We start from the raw sequence: 17,439 nt of genomic DNA on the forward strand, positions 1-17,439 counted from the left end.
CTTCCCTGCGAATACTCTCCTTTATCAGCGCACTCAGCTGACTATGGTCACTCCCTAGGCTCTTCCTAGGTTCTCTCATTTCTCTACCATCACCTGCTGAAGAACTCCTTATGATGCCAACCATCTATCTCCTGAATATTGTCATATTCACTTAATAGCTGACTCCCATCATCAGGAGTTCCACAAAGCACGTAGCAAGCAACATTCGGCATCGAATCCAACGCATAAAACCACTCTAGGTTATTACTCCACTTGCTCTACTCACACTCAAAAGGTATCACCAAACTCAAGCATCTCTACCCTACGCGGGTATCCGACTACTCTCTCAGTAGGCTACTCCAATGCTCATCTAGGTATCTCTCCTAGATTACTCGTCTACTCAAGCACCCACTCTAAATACTCATACTTCGCTCATACTCAAAGCAAATCACATATAGCAATAACTCTTAGGCTAAGGTATCACAAATCAGACCACTCTAGTTCTAAAATATGAAATACCTAGCCTACTCTCTAGCATGCATCACTAATATCTCAATAATAACTCATAACAAAAGTAAATAAGAGTATTTTGGGAAATCACCATTTGGGCTCTGGCTGATTGTACACATTGCTCCTTCTTATGTTTCTCTTAGAAACTCTTGCTTGTTTTAGAAAAATCATTTCATTAATTTTTCTCAAATTCTCAGTTTGAGTCCAGATATGCCTAAAGGTGCATCCGAATCCCTCAAACCAAGGCTCTAATACCAACTTGTAACACCGTAAATTTCAAAACAAAAATTTCAATTTAAAAACACATTTATCACAATTATAAAATCACAAAATGTCATAATTTCAAATCATCAAATCTCATATCCAAAAACTGTACATATCAAAACTCTGGTACGCCCAGCGTACTAGGTGGCCTCGCGTCCCTTCCATGCATATGAGTACGTGTAACATCCAGATTTACAGGTATAATATTTTAAGTATTTATTTTTAGATATGAAGAGTGACTCGACGAGTTGGTGCGTCAACTTGTCGAGTAGAGTCACGACTGGTGACGCAGATTAATGAGGGGACTCGACGAGTCGGTGAGCTGACTCGCCGAGTCAGCGCTGTTGAGGGAAACCCTAATTTCTCAGGCTTGTGGCCTATTTAAAGGCCCTTATAGCCTCCCTTTGCAGCCACATTCCCTAGAGAGAAACCCTAACCTACCCTTTTCGTTGTAGAGCGAGAGAGAGAGAGTCCATCTTGAGCATTCTTGAGCATTTTGGAGGAGAGGTTGGAGGAGTTTGGTGGATCCATCCAAGAGGAGGTTGTGGATCTTGCATTCTTCTATCATTTGCTTCCATTCAGAGGTAAAAAGCTCTCATCTTGGCCTCTATTTCATTAGATCTAATTTTTAGGGGAGCTTTTTGGGTTTTCTCTCAAACATGTTGTGTTCTTGATCTTTTTGGGTATGGTTTGACGTTAGAACCTCAGATATGGACTAGAGGGGTGATATTGCCATATTTATACCTATTTTTAGGCAATATTTAAGTATATTTTTATTAATAAGTGGATAATATGTTTAGAATAATGGTACTTATGACTTTAAATTGTTATTTTCAGTCAATTAAAAGGATTTTCGAAGAGAGGGACCAAAAGTGACAATATGTAGAACATGGGAGACTTCGAAGACAAGAGATGAATAAATCCACGAAAGTTACTAAATCCACGACATGGCAAACTCGGCCATGACGTGGCATGAGGATTCTAGAAGATAAAGATCGCGATTCTGAGGAATCCTTGCCCGGTACGGATAACTTGGAGCCCACGACGTGGCCTGGATAGCCACGGCGTGGCGCGGGATTTTGGAGTCTATTTAAGTGTTCCTGATCATTATGAGAGGGAGAACTTTTGGCTGAAGGAAGGAGTTCTAGAAGACGATTTGGAGCGAAAGAAAGGTTCTGGAAAATGGTTTTCAACACCAAAAAGAGTAAAGGTCTATATTTTAGTTAATTAAGATCATGTTTTCTATTACTTCAATTTGTGTTGGTTTATTAGTTGCTATGATGAGCAGCTGAATCTAGCTACTCTTGTATAGCTAGATGAAGCTTCCAACTTATGAATAGCTCAATTTTTATGGATTGAGTTTAGTTGGTAAAAATTGCTTGTGTTTGATTGGTATTACATAGCATGCTTATGTTTGTTTTTCTAAATTGTTTGATTGTATGTTCTGTGTAGCTTAGTGACCATTAACTGCATGAACTTGCTTACCTAATGATTTAGTGAACATTGAATTGTTAGAGCTAGGATTGACCAATTTAGTTAGTAATTAGAATAAAAAAGGTTAGTTGTACTAGAGAATGTGTATTGTGACTATAATTGCGTTTATATAACAAATCTTACATAGCATATTTACATTCATAATTAGTTATGTGTTTAATTATGTGTGAACATACATGGTTTGACATGAATTAGTTAACTATTGGTAAGGTTAGAACTAAATTACTAATACAACTAAAAACCAACTTAATAATCCGTACTCATTAGCTAGCCATAAGGAAGAAGTGGATTCAAACTAAACAAGAGTGTGTTTTTACTTATTGAATTTGATTTAAGTTCATCTGATCTTGTAAAATCAGATAAAAACCCCTTTTAAACTTGCTAATAATTAGGTTAATTTAATAGTAAGTAGATTAATTAGTAACACCGTTCCCTGTGATCGACACCCGACTTACCCAAGCTATACTGTAATCTGATTAGGTACACTGCCTATACGTGCATAGTTAGTTTAAGTTAGTTAGGTTATAAATATTAAAATTAGTGAGTACTTTTGTGCACATCAAGTTTTTGGCACCGTTGCCAGGGAACGGCTTAGTTTTTAGCTTATTTATTTTTATTCAATTAATCGATCCTTCTTGTGGAGTAAAAACCACAAAAAGTTAATTTTTCAGAAAAGTATAATGTTTTCTTTCAGTCACAGAGTCCACGACGTGGCCGGATACCTGCCACGACGTGGACAACTCAAACACTAGATTTTTAGTTGTTAGTTAGTTTTTATTATTTTAGTTTAGTTTTATGTTTTTAGTTTAGCAAGTTGCAGGAGTTCATGACCAGAGGCTCAAACACACCCTTGGTGCCACCACTTGAAGATCCCGAGTCTGCAATTCACAAGAAAAAGATGCCCTTACAAGAATTGAAGTCAGCTTTTTCAAGGAAGTCGGGAAAGAAAACAGGAGAGTCAAGTTCATCCGCGAGGCACAAGAGCAGTTTTGAACACTTGGATCAAACACCCGTCCAAATCGAGTCCGAATACGATACCGAGCCGGAATTTGAAGTACACAAAAGCGAACCCGAGAACGAGCCAAGGAACGAGATGACAGCAATTGAAGAGGTGTCCATAGGAGCTTACAAGAGGCGGATCCGAGAAGATATGGGTCCCAGTTTAGTCCAGCCCGCAATACCTGCCACTGCCACATTCGAGGTGAAGGGGCACATATTGACTGCACTGAAGGATATCCCATTTTTTGGGAAAGATCATGAGGATACTTTTAAGCATCTAGATGAAGTCAACGACATTGCGGATTACTTCAATGTCCCAAATGTCAACATAAACACAGTCTTGCTTAGGATGCTTCCCATCACTTTCAAAGGAGCTACTAAGGAATCGTTAAAAGCACTTCCACCGAGTACAATTACCACTTGGGCTCAAATGCGTGAGCAATTCCTGGACCAGTTTTGCCCGCCATCCAAGATAGCCAAACTCAAGAAGGAAATAGCCAACTTTGAGCAACAGCCCGGGGAATCATTATACGAAGCATGGGAGCGGTACAACGGCTTGCTCAGAAATTGCCCTCGGCATGATCTAAATGTGCAACAGGAGATGTCAATCTTCTATGATGGGGTCAACGTTATGACAAGTCAACTCCTTGATTCTCAAGGACCTTTGACAAAGAAAAATCCAAGGGAGGTCAAGGAGCTGATTGAAGAATTCGCGAAGCACACTTGCGAATACCACAACCCTAGGCAAGATGGAATCAAAGGCGGTGGAGGGGCCCAAACTGAAGAAATGGCAGCTGTAATGGCCATGCTGAATAATTTGGATCGAAGGATAACACAAATGGACCAGTCAATACGTGCCATAAGAGTGGGTTGCGAAAGATGTAGTGGTCCACACTTGACCAAGGACTGCAATGTAGATGAGTTTGGGAATAGAAAAGCTCAAGTGTGCTACTCTAGTGGGGATAAGTTTGATGAGGACTGGAGGAAACCGATGAAGGAGTGGCTGCCATATGAAGAGTATAAGAAGCAAAAAGAAGAGAAGTATAGGAAGACAGGTCGAGACTTTTATCAAAAGGAGCAGCCACCAGCTGAGAAGAAACCTGATCTAGAGACCATTTTGATGAAGTTTATGGAAGCTTTGGAGAAGAGACATGATGCCACTAATTCTGCTATTATGGAACAACAAACTTTAATAAAGAATCAGCAAGCCTCCATCCATAACCTTGAAGTACAATTTGGTCAAATAGCCACTCTGGTTCTTGAAAAATTGTCCCCGAAGAATCCTGAAATAAAGACCCAATCTCATGTAATGGCCATCGATACTGAAGAAGAAGCAATCTCTGAGTTCCTGGAGGCATTGGAAGAAGAACCACAGCAGCCCGATCCAAAACCCAAGATGTCAAAGTTCGAAAGTGAAAGGGTTGCTGAAACAGCTTCGCCATGACGTGGCACTCCTCTGGCCATGACGTGGAGCATGTCTGATCAAAAAGTCTTTGAACCCGTTCCGGTTTATCAGCCACCGTTTCCATTTCCACCCCGAGCTGCACTTAGTCTACTGGAGAAGGAGCATATAGAGTTTGTCAATCATGTGAAGGGGATCCCGATTAATACTCCCTTTGTCGAGTCCTTATCCAAAACTCCCGAGAATCAGAAATTACTGCAAGATTTGATAGACACTCGCAGGCAATTAAAGAAGCAGTCTAAGGTGGTTCTAAGTGAACACACCTCAAAAGCCGTGTTGGGAGAGACACCAGAAAAGATGGGGGATCCTGGACGCCTCACTCTTCCGTGTGATTTTGGTAATAAAATGAAGGTTAATGCTTTAGCCGATTCTGGGGCTGGCATTAATTTGATGCCTTTTCATTTTATCAAAAATTGGAAATTCAGAAGATGAGGGCTACAAAAATGAAGATTCACATGGCGAACCGTTCAGTGACACAACCCTGGGGCATAGTGGAGGATATTTTGGTAAAAATTGGAAAATTTTACCAATAGATTTTGTAGTGTTGGATATGAAGGAAGATCCCGATGTCCCAATTATCCTTGGCCGTCCATTGCTTAACACTGCTGGAGCTCTTGTTGATATACGTGAGTCTAAGCTCACTTTGAGGGTTGGAGATGAACAAGAAGTTTTTGGAATACAAGATGATTTTCAAGAGGATCATGTTCAAGAAGAGGTGTTCACAATTAATGAAGACAATGAACTAGAAGAACTGGAAAAGCTTATGGAAGAAGAGATCAAGGCAGTTCATCAAGTCAAATGAACAAAACCGAGGGCATATGTTCCATATTTGATTGAAGTCCTAGCTTACAAGAGTCCGCCTTCTTGGGTGAGCAAAGAGGATGAGGAGATGACAAGTGATGAAGACGAGGTCACTTCAAGAATGACAAAGCTGGTGGTGAAAGAAGAGGAGGATGCTATAGAGTGCAAGGAAGAACCCAAGGGCACAAAACGCAATCTTGAAGAAGAGGGCAAAGCTAAAAAAGAGAATTCAAAGAAGGCATATAAAAGGCGACTTCAAGCTTACAAGAGGCGATTCAAGGAACAAAAGATTTTAGTGGTGGACTCTTCAGAAGATTCAATGTAGAAGTCACGGAGTCCAGCTCAAGACTCCAAGAAAAAGAAGCGCTTCTTAGGAGGCAACCCGAGTTTGGTTTGCATTTTCTTTTCTTTTAATTTTTGAGTTTTAATTAGGAAAGATATCAACTCATCATCTAATAACTGATACTTAGGAAAGAATTAGTTGTGGGGAGCTTTAATTAATAAATGAAATGCAAAGTAGATAGTAAAAATGTGTGATTGGACAAAATTTTGCGATTAGGCGTTTGCCACGTCGTGGTAAAAGTGTAATCACGTGATCAGATGACAATTTCAAAGTCCACGACGTGGCATAGCCAGCCACGACGTGGCCTTTAAAAAGTCACGGGGGGACCATTTCGTTAAAACCTTTTGACCGCACACTCCCCATTCCCCATTTGCTACTGCCGCAAGAACGGGAACAAGGTCCCCACAACCAATTTCTTAATTTGCTTCCAAATTCCTTGCAAGTTCTTCTCATTTAACTCTACTTGGTATGTGTTCTACCCATTAATTGTAGTTATATCTTACAATTTTAAATTTTCATGGTTAGGGTTTATGTGATTCACGAAATTGGTTGAAACTAGTTGTTGATTCTAGGTTGCATGTCCCTTAAATATCCATAGGAACAAACGCCAAGCATTATTTTTGGTAGAAATCGCATACAAACTAACCGATCTATATAGAGGTTGCGACTGCGGTCCACGACGTGGCGAGCCTGGCCGCATCGTGATTCCTGGCAAACAATTTTATTTTATTTAGTGTTTTGGGTGTTTGCTGCTTTGGTTTGATTTTGTATGCAGAAATGGGACCACGAAGAGCTATTCCATAGGAGGAAAACCCGATTGATTTGGCGAGTATACATCCTTTATATCAGTTTCCTCAAAACATTCCCCGACCATTGTTGACTACATATGAAAATCGGCTGGGATGGTTTTATAATATGGAATTTGCGGTAGCCCCAATTATCGATTGGGGATGGCTCGGTGGTGTGGGAATGGTTGCTGAGTTGGAACGCTATTGGACGAAAACATACAAAGGGGATCAATTTTCTTTCACTTGTCACGGGTGGAGGAATTTGTTTGCAATTCAAGAACCCGTATACCGGGAGTTATCGGTGGAGTATTTCTCTACCGTATGCTTCGAGGAACGCACCATTGATTTTACTTACAACCGGGCACTTGTGTTTCGTTTGGGTGGTGTTTATAGAGAGTGTAGTCTTCGGGAATTCGCTTGGCGGATGGGGCTTTATACCGAAGTGGAGACTCAATCTCCATTTTTCATACCATTCCTACTTGGATGTGTTTGGAATTTTAATCCCGGTATTATGGATGTTCAATTCTGGCGGGGCATTTCTAGCCATGAGTATAATACTCGTGATTCGAGTGAGTTGCAAATTCGGAATCCTGTTTTCCGATTTCTACATCGCCTGATCACTTTTTCTATAAATCACAAGCATCATGACAATAAAGTCTCTATTCAGAATTTGTTTTATCTGTGGACTCTTATTACTTCGGGGGTTTGCTGTGATTTACCGTATATGTTGGCGAGGTTCATGGGGAAGAAAGCGGCTAATTCTAGGCCCGGGAGTCCGATTACGGGAGGGCATTTGGTTACTCGCCTTGCTAGGTCATATCATATTTTGACCCATGATTTTGTAAGGAATCTTACTCGATTCCTGGACACTGATTTGACCATTCAAGTCTTTGGAGTTATGCGGGCGATGGTGAATGTCGGGGGTCATTTTGTTATACCGCTGATAGATGAGGAGCAAGAGGAGGCGTAGCCAGGGCAGCAACCACCAGCCAGACCGTGGCGTCCGAATGTGTGAGCTAGAGGAGAGATCGAGAGAGAGCGTGCTACTTCACAGCATATACAAGGAGTGCCCACCGACCCTTTTCAGAGTCGGGTGGGAACTTATTTGGATAACCTCCGAGCGCACGCCATTTATCATACTCAGCTTACTGAGGGTATTTATTCGCATTTGGGAGTGACCCGACCACCTTCTATGCCACCACAATATCCTTATTTTCCAACATGGGAGGAGCTTTGGCGTCCACAGAATGATGGGGCAGGACCAAGTGGAGCGCAGGACCAAGGAGATGATGATTGATTTTCTTTTTATTTTGTTTTTTTAAGTAGTGTTTTCTTTTATGTTTGAGTTTGGTTTGTAATGTAAAACTTTCTTGAACTATGATGTTACTCTTTTATTTCTTTTGGGTTGTTCTGGTTTTCAGATTGGCACTGGAATTCTAAGGAGAATATAAGGTTAACTCTAGAGTCGTGTTTCTCTAGTCAAGTCAAGGAAGCTTAGAGTCGTGATTTGGAACCCATAATTCAAGATAAGTGTGGGGTACGTTAGTAGGAGCGAGGTTACAGTTGGGAGGTATATTTACAAAGAAGCGTCTTCAACCATTTAGACATTGGTCAAGCTGCTAGGATGCATCAAGAAATAAGGCATTTTTGTGATGTCCAATTTCCACGACGTGGGCTCCTTACGCTACGTCGTGGCGCTCATGGAATTTGAAGAAATAAAAGCAGCCTGCTGTTCGCGTTTTCATCTTATATCACGACGTGGTGCTCTTTGCCATGACGTGTATCAGTCCACCCTTTCCCACATTCTTCTACTTACTAGCATCCACTTTGAAGAATTGAAGTTTCGAGTCTTGTTCGTGGTTTATTTACATATTCATCCAGTTCTACACCGAGTTTTTATTTTTGGAGGTGCATATTCAGGATGCACGATTTCCACACTTTTGGAGAAGTTCACGCCACTATCCCAGGGGAGTATGTTCCTTTTTCTCCCTTTTCTTTAATTTTGATTTATTTTTATGCATACAATGAGGGCATTGTATGAAATAAGTGTGGGGTAGGGGTAGAAAAAGTAAATTGCTAGATAATCATAGAATTTGATAGTAAAAATTGAAAATTTGAAAATTGAAATTTTTAATAATTGAATCTAGTAATAATAATTTGAATTATAATTGCTAGTGTTATGTGGGATGATCCGATGAAAGTTCAAATGTTTAGTTGAGCCAATACACGTTATAGTGCATTTGTGGCCTGCCTTATTTTAGTGAAATCATGGAACAAAAACATAACCCCGCTTAGTTTGAGGGATGCAATATGTTTAGCAGTCTAAACCTGAAATGTATCCTGGAAAATTATTATCATTAACCAATAAAGGTTGAGGTTGAGCGCCTCTGCTTAAGCATGTAGGTTTTGAGTGAAAAAAAGTGAGGTACATGTAAAAATAAAAAAGGAGAGAATTACGAGAAAAGTTTGAAGAATTTTGGAGCAAATAAAGTGAAGATCAAAAGATCAAAATTCCAAGAAATGCAAAATGTTGAAGATACCAGAGATCAAATCAAATATGGTGGTGAATTCAAAAAAATCAAAGATCAAATGTCAAAGAAGTGAAGAATTCCAAAAGAGCTCCGTAGTGGTATCATAGATTGTAATTCTAGATTATGTATGCTTAGGTTGCTCAACTGAAAATACCTTGAGGATAAGGTGGTTTTCTGCGGATGGATTCGGAGGGTTGCATAAAATGAGCATTGTTTGGAAAAAGTGGGAGAGTGTTTATAAAGATTGTGAGTATTTAAAGTATGGGGGTACTTTAGGAAAACTTTAGACACAAATGCATGCGTTGAGGTCTTGGCATAATGGCTGAGCTGGAGTCGGATTGTTCTATGTGATGTTAGTAACTAAGGGTTAAGTTTAAATTTGCTTGAGGGCAAGCAAAGCCTAAGTGTGGGGTATTTTGATATTTCCATATTTATACCTATTTTTAGGCAATATTTAAGTACATTTTTATTAATAAGTTGATACTATGTTTAGAATAATGGTACTTATGACTTTAAATTGTTATTTTCAGTCAATTAAAAGGGTTTTCGAAGAGAGGGACCAAAAGTGACAATATGTAGAACATGGGAGACTTGGAAGACAAGAGATGAACAAATCCACGAAAGTTACTAAATCCACGACGTGGAAAAGTCGGCCACGATGTGGCATGAGGATTCTAGAAGATAAAGATCACGATTCGGAGGAATCCTTGCCCGGTACGGATAACTTGGAGCCCACGACATGGCCTGGATAGCCACGACATGGCGCGGGATTTTGGAGTCTATTTAAGTGTTCCTGATCATTACAAGAAGGAGAACTTTTGGCTGAAGGAAGGAGTTGCAGAAGACGATTTGGAGCGAAAGAAAGGTTCTGGAAAAAGGTTTTCAACACTAAAAAGAGTAAAGGTCTATATTTTAGTTAATTAAGAACATGTTTTCTATTACTTCAATTTGTGTTGGTTTATTAGTTGCTATGATGAGCAGCTGAATCTAGCTACTCTTGTTTAGCTAGATGAAGCTTCCAACTTATGAATAGCTCAATTTTTATGGATTAAGTTTATTTGGTAAAAATTGCTTGTGTTTGATTGGTATTACCTAGCATGCTTATGTTTGTTTTTCTAAATTGTTTGATTGTATGTTCTGTGTAGCTTAGTGACCATTAACTGCATGAACTTGTTTACCTAATGATTTAGTGAACATTGAATTGTTAGAGCTAGGATTGACCAATCTTAGTTAGTAATTAGAATAAATAAGCTTAGTTGTGCTAGAGAACGTGTATTGTGACTATAATTGCGTTTATATAACAAATCTTACATAGCATATTTACATTCATAATTAGTTATGTGTTTAATTATGTGTGAACATACATGGTTTGACATGAATTAGTTAACTATTGGTAAAGTTAGAACTAAATTACTAATACAACTAAAAACCAACTTAATAATCCGTAATCATTAGCTAGCCATAAGGAAGAAGTGGATTCAAACTAAACAAGAGTGTGTTTTTACTTATTGAATTTGATTTAAGTTCATCTGATCTTGTAAAATCAGATAAAAACCCATTTTAAACTTGCTAATAATTAGGTTAATTTAATAGTAAGTAGATTAATTAGTAACACCGTTCGCTGTGATCGACACCCGACTTATCCAAGCTATACTGTAATCTGATTAGGTACACTGCCTATAAGTGCATAGTTAGTTTAAGTTAGTTAGGTTATAAATATTAAAATTAGTGAGTACTTTTGTGGACATCAAGGTCCAGAGGTTTGAGCTTTATCGAGTTAGAGGCAGGTCCACATGCTTGTGACCTTTCTTGGTGCTTGTGATGACATTTTGGGCATTGATGTCATGCATGGTCATCAAGATCAGACATTTATGTGACTTTTGGGTATTAGGAGGCTAGATCTAGAGGTTTGAGTTGCAGATCTGACCTCAGACGTCCATATGAGACATCTAAGCGGAGTAAGCTCGCTGAGTCTATGAGATGACTTGACGAGTCGAATCGGGTTGCCCCACGATTCGTGACCCAATGATAACCCGTCGAGATGGGAGGTTACCTCGCCTAGCCATGTGAGACCCTTAGAAGAATTTAGAGGATACGAGTGGACTCGGCGAGTCAGGTCAACTTTGGCAGCAGAATTGTATTGACTTACGTGTCTTGATAGTAAGGCAGTTAGAAACATTGAGACCATGGAGGGGTAAAATGGTCTTTTACCCTTTTGTGAATATAGAAGGGTTAGTCTAGCTTCTTTAGGGCCAATATTAATTAGGGATAATTATTATGTGTTAGGCGGAGGCTAGACTAGTGGGTAAAGTTCGAGATTTCCGAGTACAAGGTTTTTACTTGGTAGCTTATGAGGTGAGTCTTCTCACTATACTTACCTTGAGTGGTAACTTATGTGTGACCAGAGGGTCTTATGTGTATGTGCTATGTTTAGAGATATCCTGCTATTTGTTTTGTGATATGCATACTGTGTATTATATTGAGTTGCTGAGTTGAGGGACTAGTGGGTACAACTGAGTTGTGGGACCAGAAGGCCCCACTGAAACACATTGACCGGAGGGTATTATTGAGTTATAGCCTCGAGTAGCTATGGTGCTGTATGTGCTATTTTGGGGAACTCACTAAGCTTTATGCTTACCGTGTTATGTGTTGTGTATTTCAGGTAGTTCCGAGGATCGCAGCAAGGCACCGGCATAATTGTACACACCGGCTGGAGATGTTCTATGATTATGGGATTGTGTTTTACATTGTGAAATGATTGACATTTTAGACACTTGTCTTTTTGAGATTGTGGAATGAGAATTTAATGTGTTTTGAAATTGAAAAAAATTGTTTGAAAATTTACGTTGTTACAAGTTGGTATCAGAACCTTGGTTTGAGGGATTTGGATGCATCCTCGGGTGTGTTTAGACTCAAACTGAGGATTTGAGAGAGATTTTCAAAAAGAGACAAAATTTCTCTAAAAATAAGAAAGAGTCTAAAGAGAAGACGAGCCGGAGCAGTGTGTACAATCAGCCAGAGCCCAAGCGGTGATTTCCCAAAATACCCTCATTTTTTGTTACGAGATATTTTATGAGATATAAAGCATGCCAGAGAATAGGCTAGGTAATTCATATATTAGGACTAGGGTGGCCTGATTTATGATGCCTTAGCCTAGGGATTTCTTCTATCAGTGGTTTGCTTTGAGTATGAGTATTTAGCAGGACCGAGCTAATGAGAGGTCTGCTGTGAAAGTAGCTTGTGAGGTATAGAGTACTTGTTATTAGGATCCTAAAAGGAGGACTTGGGGTGAACACTAATGCGATGTGGAAGGTAGTATTAGGCCCATACTACCAAAAATACCGGATCAGTGAGCAGTCCAAGTAAGAATCCTTAGGATGCCAAGGAACAATTAAGGGCGAGTGATCGAGTGTGAGTATGCTCGAGCAAGTCTCTGATGATTTTGTGTTGTGTTTTTAGAGACATCATGGTGGGTACATGCCACAACCCTGGAGGCAGTGGGAATAGTGATGGGAAGATACGGAGGTTGATCCACGAGGAGGTGGCTACAACTATTCGAGCAGAGATTCCAAAGATGTTTGGGTCTCTCAAGACCACCTTGATACATAAATTCGATGAGCGATACGTTGCTATCACTAAGGCTGCTGCTGCCGCGTCCACTACAGCCGTCGCCGCTGCTAGGCCTCAGGGAGGTGACTCGTTGCTGTTCCAAGAGTTCAACAACACAAAGCCACCAGAGTTTGATGGGACGCAGGATCCAATTGCTGCAATGAGGTGGATCTCTGATACCGAGGGGTGTTTTTACACGTGTTCATGCCCTGACCATTTGAGAGTTCGGTTTGCACTGAACCAACATCGATTGGGAGCGAAGGACTTGTGGAAGTTTGTGATAACTGGTTTTACCCTTACAGATCATGCTGCAGTGTCATGGGAGAGGTTTTTTCATATGTTTCGAGATGAGTATGTTCCCCAGATGGAGAGGGAACGTTTGGCACAATAGTTTATGTCTCTCAAGCAGAAGACATAATTAGTGATAGGGATTTCGAGGATGTTCCATGACAGGGTGATGTTTTGCCCTGAATACGTGTCCACTGAGCAGGCACGTGTGAGCTGATATCTGAGCATACTGAGGAGGGACATACGAGAGTTCGTGGCGAACTCGTCGTATAGGACATTTGCTGAGGTTCAGGCTAATTCCAGGAGGAGAGAGATTGAGTTTGAGTTGCAGAGCAGGGAAGAGGAGGAGGAGTCCCGGGGGAGGGACCGGAGACCAGTGTAGTCGCAGCCGGCGATGAAGCGGGCCAAGCCCGCTGATTCCAGAGTTGGGGGCTAGAAGAGCGACACTTATGGTTAGTGCATCAAGAGTCACGAGGGTTCTTGCCGTACGGGGATCTGCTACAAATGTGGAAAAAGGGGGCGCATGGTGAAGGATTGCCCCAAGGGATTCTCAGTTTGCTTTTATTGCAACCAGACCGGCCACCGGAAGGCCGAGTAACCTCAGCTCGTGAAGGGATCAGCCCAAGGATCTGCACCTACTTCTATGCGTGCTACTGAAATCCGACCAGTGAAGGGTGAGACACCGAGGGTTCGTGGGAGAGCCTTTCAGCTGACAGCGGAGGAGGTCCGCACGACACCTAATGTTGTGGCTGGTACGTGTTCTTATTATTTTCTTTTGAGATATTTTGTGCTTATAATGTGATTGTGTATAGGTACTTTTCTTGTGAGTTCTGTGTCTGCCTTGGTGTTATTTGACTCGGATGCGAGTCGATCCTTTGTATTATTAGAATTTAGTCATCACATCAGTGTCCGATGAGAGGCGTTAAGTAGACCTCTAAGAGTCTCCATAGCCAATGAGCATGCGGTATTTGCGACTAACATGATTCGTGGATGTGTGCTTGAGATTTTCGGAGTTGAGTTTCCGATAAATCTGGTACCGGTCGCGATGAGGGATGTCTGTTTCATCGTAGGCATGGACTGGTTGAGTCAATTTGGAGCTATGATCGACTATGAGCGTTAGTTGGTGACCATAAGAGACCCTAGTGGGGGAGTGCTTACAGTATATGGCGAGGGTACCCGATCTGGGTCGGCATTTTGTTCGGTCGCCAGAGCGAGACAGAGTCTACAACAGGGTTGTATGGGATTTTTGGCGTATGTGATGGATACGCGGGCAACTATGGAGAGATCGAGTTCTATCTCCGAGGTTCTGATAGTGTGCGAGTTTCCAGATGTTTTTCCCAAGGAGTTGTCGGGAGTGCCTCCTGAGAGGCAGGTAGAGTTTCAGATCGATTTAGTGCCGAGATTGGCGCCTATTTCCAAGGCACCTTATCGCCTTGCGCCTCCGAAGATGCAGAATTTATCCTCACAATTGCAGGAGCTATTGGGGAAAGGGTTTATCAGGCCGAGTAGCTTGTCATGGGGAGCCTCGATCCTTTTTGTCAAGAAAAAGGATGGTTCACACTGGATGTGCATTGATTACCGGGAGTTGAACAAGTTGACAGTCAAGAACCATTACCCACTTCCAAGGATCGACGATTTGTTCGATCAGTTGCAGGGGGCGTCTTGCTTTTCCAAGATCGATCTGAGGTCTGGGTATCATCAGATGAGAGTTCGCGAGGAGGATGTCCAAAATACGACCTTCAGGACACGTTATGGGCAGTATGAGTTCGTGGTAATGGCTTTCGGGCTGACCAACGCACCGGAAGCGCTCATGGACCTCATGAACCGGGTGTGTAGGCCCATGTTGGATCATTCGGTGATTGTGTTCATCGTCGATATTTTGGTGTATTCGAGGTCCAGAGAGCAACATGAGGAGCACCTGAGAGAGATTCTGGGTGTACTAAGATTGGAGAGGCTCTATGCCAAGTTCTCCAAGTGTGATTTCTTGTTACGAGAGGTCCAGTTCCTGGGACACTTCGTTAACCAGAATGGTATTTTGGTCGACCTGGCCAAGAGTGAGGCAGTTATGAGATGGGAGGTGTCGAGATCAGTGACAACTGTCAATTTCCGGTCAAGTCAAAATTAACAAGTCAAACCGGTCGACTCAATTAACCCTTGTGTACTAGGGCTTACGTTAGGAAATTACTATACAGCTTGCTACACTAATGAGGAATCATCAATTGAAAAGTTCGTATACCTAGTTTTCCTTAACCTAAAACTATAGTAAGTAATGAACCAAACCGATAAAACGATGTTGCATACTCATCGGGAGTGTGTAAAACCCTTAAACATGGCTTAACGGGGTTTACGGACCTTGCGTTGTGAAGCCGGACACTCACAAATGTCACACACGAAACCTCTCTCAATCGTTTTCACTCTATCTCTCTCTAATTTGAATCTCTCCCAAATCTCTCTAAGTATGTGAAATCTCTCCCAAATCTCTCTTTGTATGAGAAATCTCTCCAAGAATGTGAAATCTCTCCCAAATCTCTCTACGTATGTAAAATCTCTCCCAAGTCTCTCTAAGTATGTGAAATCTCTCCCAAATCTCTCTTTGTATGAGAAATCTCTTTAAGTATGTGAAATCTCTCCCAAATATCTCTTTGTATGAGAAATCTCTCCGAGAATGTGAAATCTCTCCCAAATCTCTCTACGTATGTCAAATCTCTCCCAAATCTCTCTAAGTATGTGAAATCTCTCCCAAATCTCTCTCAAAAGTTCCTTATACTTTTTGTAGTCTTTCGGGCCATCCCGACCCTTAACAAGGTCAAAAACGGCTTGAAACGGGATAAAAACGAGTAAAGTAGGCTTAAGGACCTGAAACCCCTCTTAAGGAGCCGAATTTGTCAGAAGCGAACTTGTCAGAAGCGAAGGCGTTAGAAGCGAAGGCATCAGAAGCGAAATACCCCCCTCTCGGACCGATGCTCAGCGGACTGAACCCGAAGGTCCCTTCGGGCCCGAACCTAGCATGAACCGAAGGTCCTCTCGGACCGAGCCTCACCCTTGCCTTCGCCCCACTGACCCTCGCAGCTTCGGTTTCCCTTCCCGGTTTTCGACTACGACTTCATTTTAAGCTCGGTTTTCATCGTTTTAACGCGGGATTTTCACCCAAAACTTTATTTTAACAATTAAAGCCCATAAATCATTAATTCCCACGTTTTTAATATAAATATTATCCAAGAAATTAGTGGGTGAAGTACAAAAAGGTGGAGTGTTGACTTATCTTTGATTTATGACACAAGCAACCAACAAACCCACTCCATGACTAACCCACACACCTCCCCACCATACCTTGTCACTTCCTTGAACTTTTTCCCTCTATCACAAGTTATTCCCACGTTCTTAGAACTGGACACTCATCCTCTCTCCTCATTCTCACTCACTTGCACTCATTTCACCAAAGATCAAAGTCAACTTTTCTTTCTAACTTTCTCCCTCAATTTCGGGATTCCAAGGCTGATCATCAAGCTTTCTTACACTCTTGGTAAGTATAATTTATCCTCCTTGTGATAATTCCACTTCATTCTACTCCAATCAAAGATTGGTTACACAGATTCCATCACATTGGTGTTAGAATCTTGAATCTTCAAGGCAATCTTCTTAGTGTTCTTGAGTTGAACACTCCTTTTCTTCAACATACATCCACTAAAATCACATAAGATGAGTTCACACCCCTACATTTTCATGTTTTCTTAAGTTTTTAAGGTGGGGATACAAGTTAAAACACCAAGAACATAACTAAACTTTTTCAACAGCTTTCATCAAGAAAGTTTAACTCCATTCACGGATTGTTTTGGTCAACTTAAGTAATTATAGGATTAGACGCCTATTAACTATCTCCCCAACCCCTGATCTCGCACGAACAACGTGGAGGGAACCCAACTACCGAGAGACCTCTATTCTTCTAACTGGGACAATAGTGGCTAGAACAAGAAGAATCCGGAGAAAGCGAAACCAAATGAAGACGAAGACAAAGGGAAATAGGAGAAGACTTTGACGAAGAGCCCGAAGTCTGCAAGACGCCCTACAGTGTCCCCCACCCCGACGAAACCTCCATGATCAGACACCTCGAATAACCGTAGATTTAAAGAGATAGAAATTGGATCAAGATCAAACAACCCCCCCCCCCCCCCCTCTAGAGTATAGAAAGAGGCTTCTACAACCTCAATAGGGAAGGATCAGTTGACAAGGCGCTCTTTGTCATAGTATACCGCATCGCTTAACAGAGGATACAAACACGAGCATCGGTCAGCCGAATCATGAAGGTAGGCACTACCACCAGGATCACTACAACTTGCCTTCATCACAGGGATGGAGGCCATGAACAAATCA

The 17,439-nt window shown here is 41.3% G+C and overlaps 1 non-coding gene across 1 annotated transcript; it reads right to left on the reverse strand.

The window, feature by feature from the left end:
- Nucleotides 1-3,724: 3,724 nt before the first annotated feature.
- LOC111917130 (small nucleolar RNA R71) lies at nt 3,725-3,831 on the reverse strand. The gene has a single exon (XR_002858792.1). It is a non-coding gene; the product is annotated as a small nucleolar RNA R71 (small nucleolar RNA).
- Nucleotides 3,832-17,439: the final 13,608 nt, after the last annotated feature.

The sequence above is a fragment of the Lactuca sativa genome, chromosome 9 (genome assembly GCF_002870075.4).
Source record: "Lactuca sativa cultivar Salinas chromosome 9, Lsat_Salinas_v11, whole genome shotgun sequence".
In the NCBI taxonomy this organism is placed as follows: Eukaryota; Viridiplantae; Streptophyta; class Magnoliopsida; order Asterales; family Asteraceae; genus Lactuca; species Lactuca sativa.